Source organism: Mus caroli, chromosome 1, assembly GCF_900094665.2.
Source record: "Mus caroli chromosome 1, CAROLI_EIJ_v1.1, whole genome shotgun sequence".
Lineage (NCBI taxonomy): Eukaryota > Metazoa > Chordata > Mammalia > Rodentia > Muridae > Mus > Mus caroli.
Window position 1 is genome coordinate 5,968,857 of NC_034570.1, and position 10,923 is coordinate 5,979,779.

The 10,923-nt window shown below is 42.2% G+C and overlaps 1 protein-coding gene across 3 annotated transcripts in view; it reads left to right on the top strand.

Moving 5' to 3' along the window:
* LOC110292472 (serine/threonine-protein kinase Sgk3) overlaps nucleotides 1-10,923 on the top strand; it is a 107,203-nt gene that overhangs the window by 24,612 nt on the left and 71,668 nt on the right. For 2 of the 3 annotated variants that reach the window (XM_029476239.1, XM_029476220.1), the window contains one exon: nucleotides 6,636-6,742. The exons of the other annotated variant lie outside the window; for it this stretch is intronic. The gene's annotated coding sequence lies outside the window, so the exon portion shown is untranslated. The remainder of the gene's footprint in view (nucleotides 1-6,635; nucleotides 6,743-10,923) is intronic. 3 annotated transcript variants of the gene reach the window in all.

The window sequence follows — 10,923 nt, forward strand, 5'->3', positions numbered from 1 at the left end:
AAAAAAAAAAAAAGAAATAAAATACAGATTCTGGGGAGGTAACTCAGTTGGCAGAGGGCTTGTCCAGCAAGGACAAAACCCTGAGTTTGATCCCTGATTTGGGGAATGGGGGCAGGAGATTCAGAAGTTCAAGGTTATTCTACATAGCAAGTTTGAGTCTACCATGGATTATACGAGAGCCTGTCTCAAATTTAGAAAACAAAAATAAAACAGGACCACATTAAACAGAAAATCTTCAGCACAGGAGAAGAGCTTTACCAACTACTTAATGGAAGATTAATTGGTAGGATCTATAAAGAACTCCAGAAATTAAATACCAACCCCCCCAAACCATCTAGTATATGACAGGGCTAATGAATTGAATAGACAGTTCTCAAAAGAAGAGATGCAAATGACTAATGAATATCTGAAAAGTGTTCAGCATCCTTAGCCGTAGGAAAATGCAAAGTAAAACTCCTTTGAGAGTCCATCTTTCTCTGATCAGAATGATTATAATCAAGAGATAAAAAGTAATAAATGCTGGCTAGGGTGGGGCCCAGGGGGAGGAGCCCTACTCACTGCTGGTAGGAATGTAAGCTGAAGTAGCCACTGTAGACATTAGTGCGAACATCCCTCAAAAAAGCAAAAAATAAAACTTCATATACTCTAATTATAATACTCCTAAATTTCTCTGTTCTCTTGCTGCTGTGATCGCTTGAAACTCTTCCGCTTCTTGGAAGTGGCTCTCTGGAAAGAGATTTCCTTACATCCAAATTTGATAATTCCACATTCATTCTTCATGTTGATTCTTTTTAAAGATTTATTTATTTTTTTTATGTATGTATGTGAGTACACTGTCACTCTCTTCAGACACACCAGAGGAGGGCATCGGATCCCATTACAGATGGCTGTGAGCCACCATGTGGTTGCTGGGAATTGAACTCAGGACCTCTGGAAGAGCAGTTGGTATTCTTAAATGCTGAGCCATCTCTCCAGCCCCCTTCATGTTGATTTTAATAATCTAAAGTGAGGATGTGACCACTGTCATTCCTGTACAGAAGTCTTACTTCCCTTAATGTCAAATCTGGCTTGTCAGGCTCATTTTGATCCTCTCACTTCTGTTATGTGCTGGAATTCCTAGGCTCATATTCTCAGCTCACACAATACCAATGACTTCCACATCTCTATGTCAGTGAATTGCTTACTAGTCTGTAAAGGCAACAAGAGACGCCCTTTTCAGGACACCTTTCCTCACTTCTCCTCCTCCTTTTGTTGTCTCCTCAGACTGACAAACTTGCTCTCTCTAGTATATCCACTGTACCCACTGGCTGTTTCTATCCTTCTACACTGCTGTCTTGAATCGGAGCTGTCTGATGTGTTTGGGTTTTTTGGCTTCTCAGCAACACATTCAACAGACTTCTTATCTCTAGAAGTGGAAGTCACAGTTGTCTCTGAAGTTATCTATTCAGAAGCATTAACAGAGTAAGAGAAGAATTCAGAAAACATGACTTGTCTCTAGGAGAACAGTAAGCTCAGACACTTCCAATGGAGTCTATTCTGTTTGTTTTAAGCATTGCAAAGTTCCTTTCACTGTTTGAATGCTGACACATCTGTCATGGTTCAGACCTCAGCGCTTTTTATTCCTTTCATTATGAGGCAAGTCTGACTTTATCGTTTTTTTTTTATTGTTGCTGCATTTTGTTTGTTTGTTTGTTTGTTTTTCCATGTTGGGATTTGAATCCAGGTCCTCATGCATGTTAATCTAGCATGAGGCCCTCAGAGCTGTACCTCCAGCCTCTGAGGTCCTTTAATTATCACTGCGGAACACAGAACACAGAAAAACTCTCAAAAATACAACACTTCACCTTGCAAACTGAGCGTTCATGGTTGACTGTCCGTGTTGGTACGGTCATCTGTTCACACCTTAAAAGAGATGCTAAAAGAAGGAGAGGAAAATACTTTTCCATTCTACCCCACATTCCAGCGGAGAATAATCTTCTTTAAGCTGTAAATTAATTGCATGCCTACCTTTCTTAACTCACAATAGCTCTTTATTTGTTCAAGTCGAAACTCTTCACTGTACCTCACCAATTTGAGTTTTTGTGATTAACCCTTCTACAAAGTTCATCCATACTAGTAGGTCAGTTTACTTAACACATAGAGTAGGCAGAGAATGTAGGTTGGTTCTTGTTTAGAACAGGCTCCAACTTTTCAAATATAGGCTGTAGGATCAAAATGTAGACTTTAACATTGTATTTTGGTGCGATAAATGAAAGCTTTATATTATGAAGTACTTATTGGGTGCCATCTATAGATAGTACTGTATCTATTTGGTCATAATGAAAATCAGCCTAGCCTCTGCCACGTGGCACTTTTCATCATCCAGTTGTGTGTGTGTGAGTGTGTTTGTGTATTCTCATGCTCCTGTATGCATGTTTGTTCAAATGTGTGGGAGCACACCTATGTGAGGAAGCCCTGTTGATATTGGGAGTCTTCCTGCAATTTCTACCTAATATATTTAGACAGTGTCTCTTGCTGCAGCTGGGGCTCAGCAGCTGAGCTCAGAGTTCACTGCTTTGCCTAGCCTAGCAGGCTATGCAGCAAGTGCCTTACCCTCTGAACCATTTCCCTAGCCGGGTTTTGATCTAATTTTGAGGGCTGATAAACAGGTATAATTTAGGATTAAGAGTTCTAGGAAGTGCCTGCAAAGCCCATGGCAGGAGTACCTACTCTGAACTGTGGGACCAGGAGAACTTCTGAAGTTCTTTCTTTCTTCCTTTTTTTTTTTTTTGACATTTAGTTTGCTAGCAGCTGTCAGGAAGTACAATATAGGTCGGAGGACCAGCATGTTCAAATCTCTAATGTGAGGCCAGCCTGGGCCCCTCAGGAAAGTGAAAGCGGGGTCTCTTTCCCTTTCTCTGTTTGTGCTGCTGGAGTCCAGGTGTTGGCTTCTCTGGGGTTGGGGTTCCAGGCAGTTGAGTTGTGTCGTGTAGGTGTTGGGAACCAGACTCGGGTCCTCTTTCTTCCACAGCAACACAAGCTCCTGGCTGTGGAGGCATCTGTTCAGGCTGGGTGCCAGGAACAAGGAAGTAGCTCAGGATATCCCTCCTGTGAGGACACATTGCCCAAATCAGTTCATCCTTTACTGCCATGGAAAGTCTAGGTGACAAAAACTCAAAAAGAGAAAATGAGATTGAGTTGGTTGAGCTTTATTTCTAGCTATATGATAGGATTCACATTTGAAATGTAAATGCACGCAGTTTTCATGCACAATACAATCCCCGAGTCAGTGGTTGTAGGAGGATTGCTGTGGCTGCTGGCTGCCCTCACCTTCCACCCTGTTGCTGCTAAGCTGACTTCTGAGTGTGTCTGTGTAGACTCCTCCCTCATCTGTAGTGCTTACAGCAGTTTGAGCTTGGGCCTCCATGCCTTTAGCATACCTTTTGTCTTCCTGCTTTTGAGCCTTCCCCACCTCCCTTCACATTCACTGTCTTCCCATTCACTTCCTGTCATTTATGCCTGGCTTTTGAATGCTAGGCTGATATAACTTTCTATGAGGTCTAGTTTTCTCCCCATGCATTTTGCTCCTCTAGTTCTCTACCCTTGGAGAGTTTTCTTTTGGGAAAAATATAAAAGCCTTTTGCAGTGTTTTTAAAAATATAGATCACATTGCGTTGGTGAGTCATGAAATTGACTTAGGAGTTCTGACCTGAATCAAATAGGCCAAAGCAAAACTAATGGAAATTTGCTGTGTATTAAAAGGTGAAATGTCATTTCACAGGACTGTCTTCCTGTATAAAATGTGATCCCATGTGTTACTCATGTTGTCTGTCTGCTTACAGAACTCGAGCTGAGAACGATTTCTCACAGACTTTCAGAACCATTGCTTCCTTTGTTCTCTAGTTCCTACTGTTGCACGAAGAGCTCATTCCAGCTTTAGTTCTCAGCTTCTCACGTGACTGCTTCTTCCTCTCTGGAAACTTTTAAGCACCTTTTATACTTTCTATTCTGAACTTTTACACGGAAATTTTTCTGTCTTATGATGAAGAGTGTTTCTTTGCAATTATTCTAGAATTCGTGTTCTTGGAATTTTTTTTTGACAATTGTATACTTATCATTTCATTACTTTCCTAGAGAAATAGCTTCTCATAGTTCACAGTAGACGTTTTGGATTAGTCCTGTAGTTTCTTTACTGTGTTTTTCTCCTTGGCTGTCGTCTCTTGGCATTTTTGTTCTGTTTCCTGCAAGAGTTCTTCACCTTTACCTTCTACAATTCCACCATTCATTCTTAGAGTTGCTGTTCTCTGTATTTCTTTATTACTCCATTTGTAGAATTCTCCTGTTCTAGTTTCATGAATGCATCTTTTATTTCTATTTGTTCCCTCCCTCCCTCCCTCCCTCCCTCCCTCCTTCCTTCCTTCCTTCCTTCCTTCCTTCCTTCCTTCCTTCCTTCCTTCCTTTTGTTTCTCAAGATAGTTTCTCTGTTTTAGTTTTAGTTCTGGTGTCCTGGACCTCACCCTGTAGACCAGGCTGGTCTTACATTTACAGAGGCCTGCGTCCCTCCCGAGTGCTCGGATTAGAGGCGTGCATTTTGTGAGTCTGCATCGTTGTGCAGGACCATGCTAATCCTCACTGTGTGAGTTCAGTTTCTGTACATGTGCTACTTAAGCAAGCCAAGATTTTTAATTCTTAAGATAAAAACTAGCCGGGTGGTGGTGGCACTCGCCTTTAATCCCAACACCCGGGAGGCAGAGGCAGGCGGATTTCTGAGTTTGAGGCCAGCCTGGTCTACAGAGTGAGTACCAGGACAGCCAAGGCCTATACAGAGACACCCTGTCTCGGAAAGAAAAGAAAAAAAAAAAAAAAGATAAAGACTTTTAGGGACCATGAATTCAATAGTAAAGTGTTCACTGCTTGTGAAGACCTGAGTTCAGATCCCTTGCTCGAGGTAAAAAAGTGGGGCCATGTGCTACACCTTGTAATCCTAGCACTGGGGAAGCAAAAGCAAGCAAATCCTGGGGCTTCCTGGCCACCAGCCTAGCCTACTCCTCAAGGCCCAGGACTTGATTGACCACCAGGTCTTAAAAACCTGAGAAACACTACCCCCAACACACACACACACACACACACACACACATACACACACACACACACACACACACACACACACACACACACTAGTGCACTTGCACACACAAACAACGTTTTGTCTTCTAGCATTGTTTCTTATTTATGTTTTAGGCCCCTAGTCATCAGGGGGAAGTGGGATTGGCTGAGGCTGAGATTGGATTGGGTAGGGGTGTGAGCATGTGTGCACAGGAGATGAACTGGAACTGTAGCTGTTTGATTCAGCAAAATTGAGAGGCCTTGTGGTAACCAGAAGTTGAGTCATAGTAGAGACTTATTGAAGTGGAAGTGTCCCAGAAAACCCATGGTTGTTCTGTGGTTGATGAATGGCACGAATCATTTGGGAATTGATTAGAGAAAAACTCATTTTTCCTTGTGTGGAACTGGATCTGCACAGACAAATGGATTGCACTTCCATGTAGCTAGTAAACTCAAAAACATAATCAAAGTTATTTCAAGGCTTACCTAACCTCTTTTTAAAAATACATTCAACTGTAAATAAAACTTTTAAGATAAAAAATGGATTTATTGATTTTATTTTCGTGTGTGAGCATTTGTTTGTGTGTACATGTGCACCATGGGTATTCCTGGTGCCCACAGAGGTCAAAAGCGGGTGCCAGATCCATTGCGACTGTAGTTAAGGATGGTTGTAAGCCACCATGTGGGTATTGGAAGTGGAACCCAAGTCCCTCTAAAAGGCAGTAAGTGTGTTCATTGCTGAGCCATCTGCAGCCCTACATTGTCTCCCATCTTTATTCTAGTTTGTTGATTTCATTTATTGTTAGTGGTCTGGCTTTTTGTGTTGGTTTTGCTCAAGTGCCTGATGATAGCTTAAGAATAAGAGTCTAAAAGAAAGCATTGACAACTGAGTAAAGGTTTGTGTTTCTGGACAGTACTTTGTCTTAGTTTCATGGTATTGTGACAGAATACTGGAGGCTGGCTAATGTGCAAAGTATACAAGTTTATTGCTCATATTTCTAGAGTCTGAGTAAGAACAAGGCACCAGCCTCTTTAATGGTTACCAAGTGCTGGGTCTCTGGTGGGCGCCTTGAGTACTTCGTCTTCTGGAGAACTGGACCGATTTTATAAAAATGTTTAAGCTTTGATTTTTTTTTTTTTTTTATTTTTCAAGACAGGGTTTCTCTGTGTAGCCCTGGCTGCCCTGGAACTCACTTTGTAGACCAGGCTGGCGTCGAACTCAGAAATGTGCCTGCCTCTGCCTCCCAAGTGCTGGGATCAAAGGCATGCTCCATCACTGCCGGGCTTAAGCTTTGATTCTTAAGACAAAGTTTGGCTGCGTCGCTCTGTAGACTAGACTGGCCTCAAACTTGCTGAGATCTGCCTGCTGCAATTAAAGGCATATAACACCATGCCCAGTCTTTTATATTATATTTTGAGAAAGGCTCTTTCTACTTAGCCCAGGTTGGCCTGTGATTTATAACATTCCTACCTCCATCTCTCAAGTTCTGGAATTTACAGGTGCCTACCACCAGCATGGTTGTCAGTAGAAATTTCTTTCTTTTTCCCAGTGCTGGGGACTGAACTCAGGGCTTCACAGGAGTGAGTAAGCACTGTGCCAGTGAGCTTTGTTGCCAGTCCTGGAACACTGTTCTTCACCAGCAGGAGAGTGGAAGGGGTGAGTTACTCCAGATTTCACCTCTACCCTGTACCTTTCCCACCTACCATCAACTTCCTGTTTCAGATAACACTGCCTTATGCCTTTGTGTAATACGCTGTGTTACTTTCAAAAAATTATTATTAATTATCGTTGTAAGTGTACAGGTGTTTTGCCTACATGTATTTCTGTGCACCACATGCATGACTGGTGTCTACAGAGGCCAGAAGTAGGCATCAGATCCTCTGAAACTGGAGTTACAGATGTTGTGAGCTGCCATGAAGGTGCTGGGAATTGAACCTGGGCTCTCTGGAAGAGCAGCCCGTGAGCTATCTGAGGAGTCCATTTCTAGCCATCCTAGGTAGATGCCTCTGCCCATGCCCACTTGTGTAAATGAGCGAGCTCATTAGTGTTTTGTAAATGAGCGAGCTCATTAGTGTTTGCTATGGAAGCACAGACAACCTGCAGCTCAGCATACTGCTCATGAGGCAGGCGCTTCGCCCCAGTTGTCCATGCCTTATTTGTCCCAAGTTGAGGAGAGGCCTCGTGAGCTTTCCTCTTCCTCCTTCTACCTGGGAATGTTATTAGGCCCCGTATCAAGAAGGTCCTGAGTGTGCTCACAGCTGCTCTGATCCTGGAGGGTAAAGCCACACAGCATGTGTGTTCTCTGTTTGGAGAGATGTTCTGGAAGGAGGAAAGTGGAAACATCTTTGCGGTGACATTTCAAAGAAGAAGCCCTTCCTTAAAGTTTCAGCGGACAAGTTTTTACTTAGAGGGTTCAATAAATTAAAATAAATAAATAAATAGAAGGAGGGAATTTGGGAGTGCAGAGACCTAATCCAGCAGTATTGATCTGTTTATGATGTCTTTGATTATTGATCTGTTTATGATGTCTCTGGGGAATATTTGGTGTGCCAAAGGGCATAGGAAGAATCTAACAGAGATTTTAGTTCCAAAAAAGTAAGATTTGTTTTTGACCCTGTGATTTTAGATTTTGACAGGTCAGTGCTTGCTGGTCTCTCGTGGCTAATTCACACGCGGAGAGCTAAGGTCAGGGAAGGACTCCATCTCACAACGCTGAATGTGGCCTTCTGTATATTTTGAGTTCTCATGATATTAAGGTGTGAGGCCTATTTTAAAAATAGACTCTCTTCCTAACCCTGCTTAATTTTTTTTCTTTTTTAGCATCTGACCATGGCTTTCCATCTCAGTTTCTATAAAACTCTGTATAGAGTATAGATGAATTACTTATAAATAAAAGATGATCTTTGTGTAAACAGCTTCAGTTTTCATAGTGCATCACTGGGTACCTGTTTTAGAAAGCCCAGGGCTAAACGTGATAAGCTAAATAAGAGCTGATGGGCCAGTGTGTTATGGAAGAGTGGCCTGGTGTGTGGTTGTCTTCACGTTATTTCTTGTGTCTGTTTTAGTACAAAGCTGAAACATCCCTTCATGTTTTAAACCTTTAGCCATGTAGAAGCTTACTTTTCATCTATTTAGGTTCTTTATTAAAAGTGAACACAGGACAGGCATGGTAGCATAGACCTATAATTTCAGTATTGGAGAAACTGAGGCAGAATGGAAGTTGTAGGCCAGTCTGGACTTCATAGTAAGACCCTGCCTCAGCAAAGATACAAAGCAAGCCAGCAGTATGCTTTGTCGAATCACACAACCGTATGGCATGCAGAGAGGACACAGCAGTGTGCTTTCGGCATGCCACACAGTATACAGACAGGACATGAGCCTTGGTGTTGGTCAGGGTTGGCTGTTCCTGAACTGGGATTTATTGCTAAACAACATGAGTTTGAACAGCTTTCCTGAGGTTTCTCTTTCTCCATCTGCCAGACTGCATGATGCTTTCCTCAGAGAACTCAAGGACTGTATGCCTTCCACAGTCCTCAGCACCAGGCTTGCTCTCCATTATATGCAAAATATCAAACATGGCGCCTCTTTGTTTCAGATGCAGTATACTCTGCTGAGTTAGAGCTACTTGTAAAGAAGGCATGGTGCCTTACTGCTGTAATCCCAGCACCTGGGAGACTGAAGAAGGAGGATTGCTGTGAGTTCAAAAGTCCCACTAAAATGTGGGGCTTTGTCTCAAAGAACAAGTTTTAAAAACCAACCAAACAAAAACTACCAGTAAAAAAGTTACATTATCTAATAAAGTGTTATGAGTCTTAGAAAATTTAATTTGGAAATAGTTTTGGCAAATTTGAAAAATACTGCCACCAAACTAATGCTTGTTTATGCTGAAGGATTTCTAAAGAATTGATCCTTGACTATTCTGAATTAGCAACCTACAAAAACAACACTGACTTACTGGAAGGAAATTCTAAATTTCTGAAATAATTTGTTTGCTAAGCAAACTTTTAAATATGTCAAGGTTTGATGGACTCTTCCTACTTATGGTAATGCATTGTCGATATGCCTGCTCAGACTGGGCAGTGTCTTCCCTGCCATTACTGCAACACCATGTGGGGGTCCAGCGATTTACTTCCTGCTCACTGTCTGTCAGGAGAGGGACCCAGAGGACCAACCTAGAGTCACTCCAACTTGCATGTACCCCTATCAGCACCGATACTGAGATCAATAAGCTCTGACATGCAGAAGGAGCATACTCATCAATTTTAATTCTGAAAATTGCCTATGTACCATTGTCATCAATTTGTCTAGATTGCTTTTACAAAGACAGTATACTCATCAATTTGAAATGTGTCATGTCAGCATTGGCCATCAGGGACTTCTGATTCTCCATTAAATTATTTCTTGAGAAACTCACTAGGCATTCTGATTGTCCCTACAGAAAAGACTGGTGAAGAAGGGTGTAGGATGTGGGTTCGTTTTCTGTTACTCAGAAAATAATTCCCTTGTGTGTGTTTGCATACCACCACCTTTGGTTAACATACGGCAAAATAGACAAAGTTGATTATGAGTTTCTTGCATCTGGAACACTATTATCTAAACTGTAGTGGTAAATGCTATGTGATTCTATTGCTATGTGGGTCTTTTTTAGTTTTTAGGTTGTGTGTTTGTGTGTATGAATGCCATGATGTATAGGTACCCACAGAGGCAGAAGAGAGTCTTGGATCCCTTAGAACCAGAATTAAAGGGTATCACCAAGCAAGTCGCCTTGGTTCCTGGGAACTGAACTCCTGTCCTCTGGAAAAGGAACAAGCACTCTTAAATCCGCAGCCGTCTCTCCTGCCGACAGTTGTTTTATTCAGCTGAACAGCCCCACTACGCTCTTTAATGAAAAAGGTTTGATATATAGCAAACTTAGATATGTTTTCTTTAAAATGTTGTTGTTTTTGTTTTGGCCTGGAACTTACTTTTTAGGCCAGGCTAGTGTAAATGTAACTTTTTTTAAAAAAAGATTTGTTTGTTTATTTTATATGAGTACACTGTATCTGTCTTCAGACATACCAGATCCCATTACAGATGGTTGTGAGCCACCAAGTGGTTGCTGGGAATTGAACTCAGGACCTCTGGGAGAGCAGTCGGTGCTCTTAACCATGAAACCATCTCTCCAGCCCCATAAATGTACCTTTTATTGGTTTACTGCCTCCATCTGTTAACCTAGGCCTAGTCCTGGAAGCTTCTAGCCTCCCTTCAATCTAATCTAGGCCTAGAATGTTTTCAGCCTATAAGAGTTACTGCTGGATAAGCCCTCTGGTTCATTCTATCTTCATTTGTGTCTAGCTTGTTCTCTGTAAAATTCTTCCAGTAAAACTGCCTTTCCTCCCTCCCTCCCTCCCTCCCTCCCTCCCTCCCTCCCTCTTTTCTGTGGTGCTCTCTTAAGTAGCTTCTTTTTCCTGTCCTCGTGAGAGTTGGGCATATCCTATCTATCAGAGCTTTCTCTGCTCTGTCTACCATTCAAATAGACATCACTTGAAAGCATGGGAACATCCTTCTACGAACTAACTTTACCCTCATTGTTTGGGATTACAGGTGTGTACTAAGGGTGTGTCTGTATTCCAGCCAGAGGGATTACAGGTGTGTACTAAGGGTGTGTCTATATTCCAGCCAGAGGGATTACAGGTGTGTACTAAGGGCGTGTCTGTGTTCCAGCCAGAGGGATTACAGGTGTGTACTAAGGGTGTGTCTGTATTCCAGCCAGAGGGATTACAGGTGTGTACTAAGGGTGTGTCTGTGTTCCAGCCAGAGGGATTACAGTTGTGTACTAAGAGCGTGTCTGTGTTCCA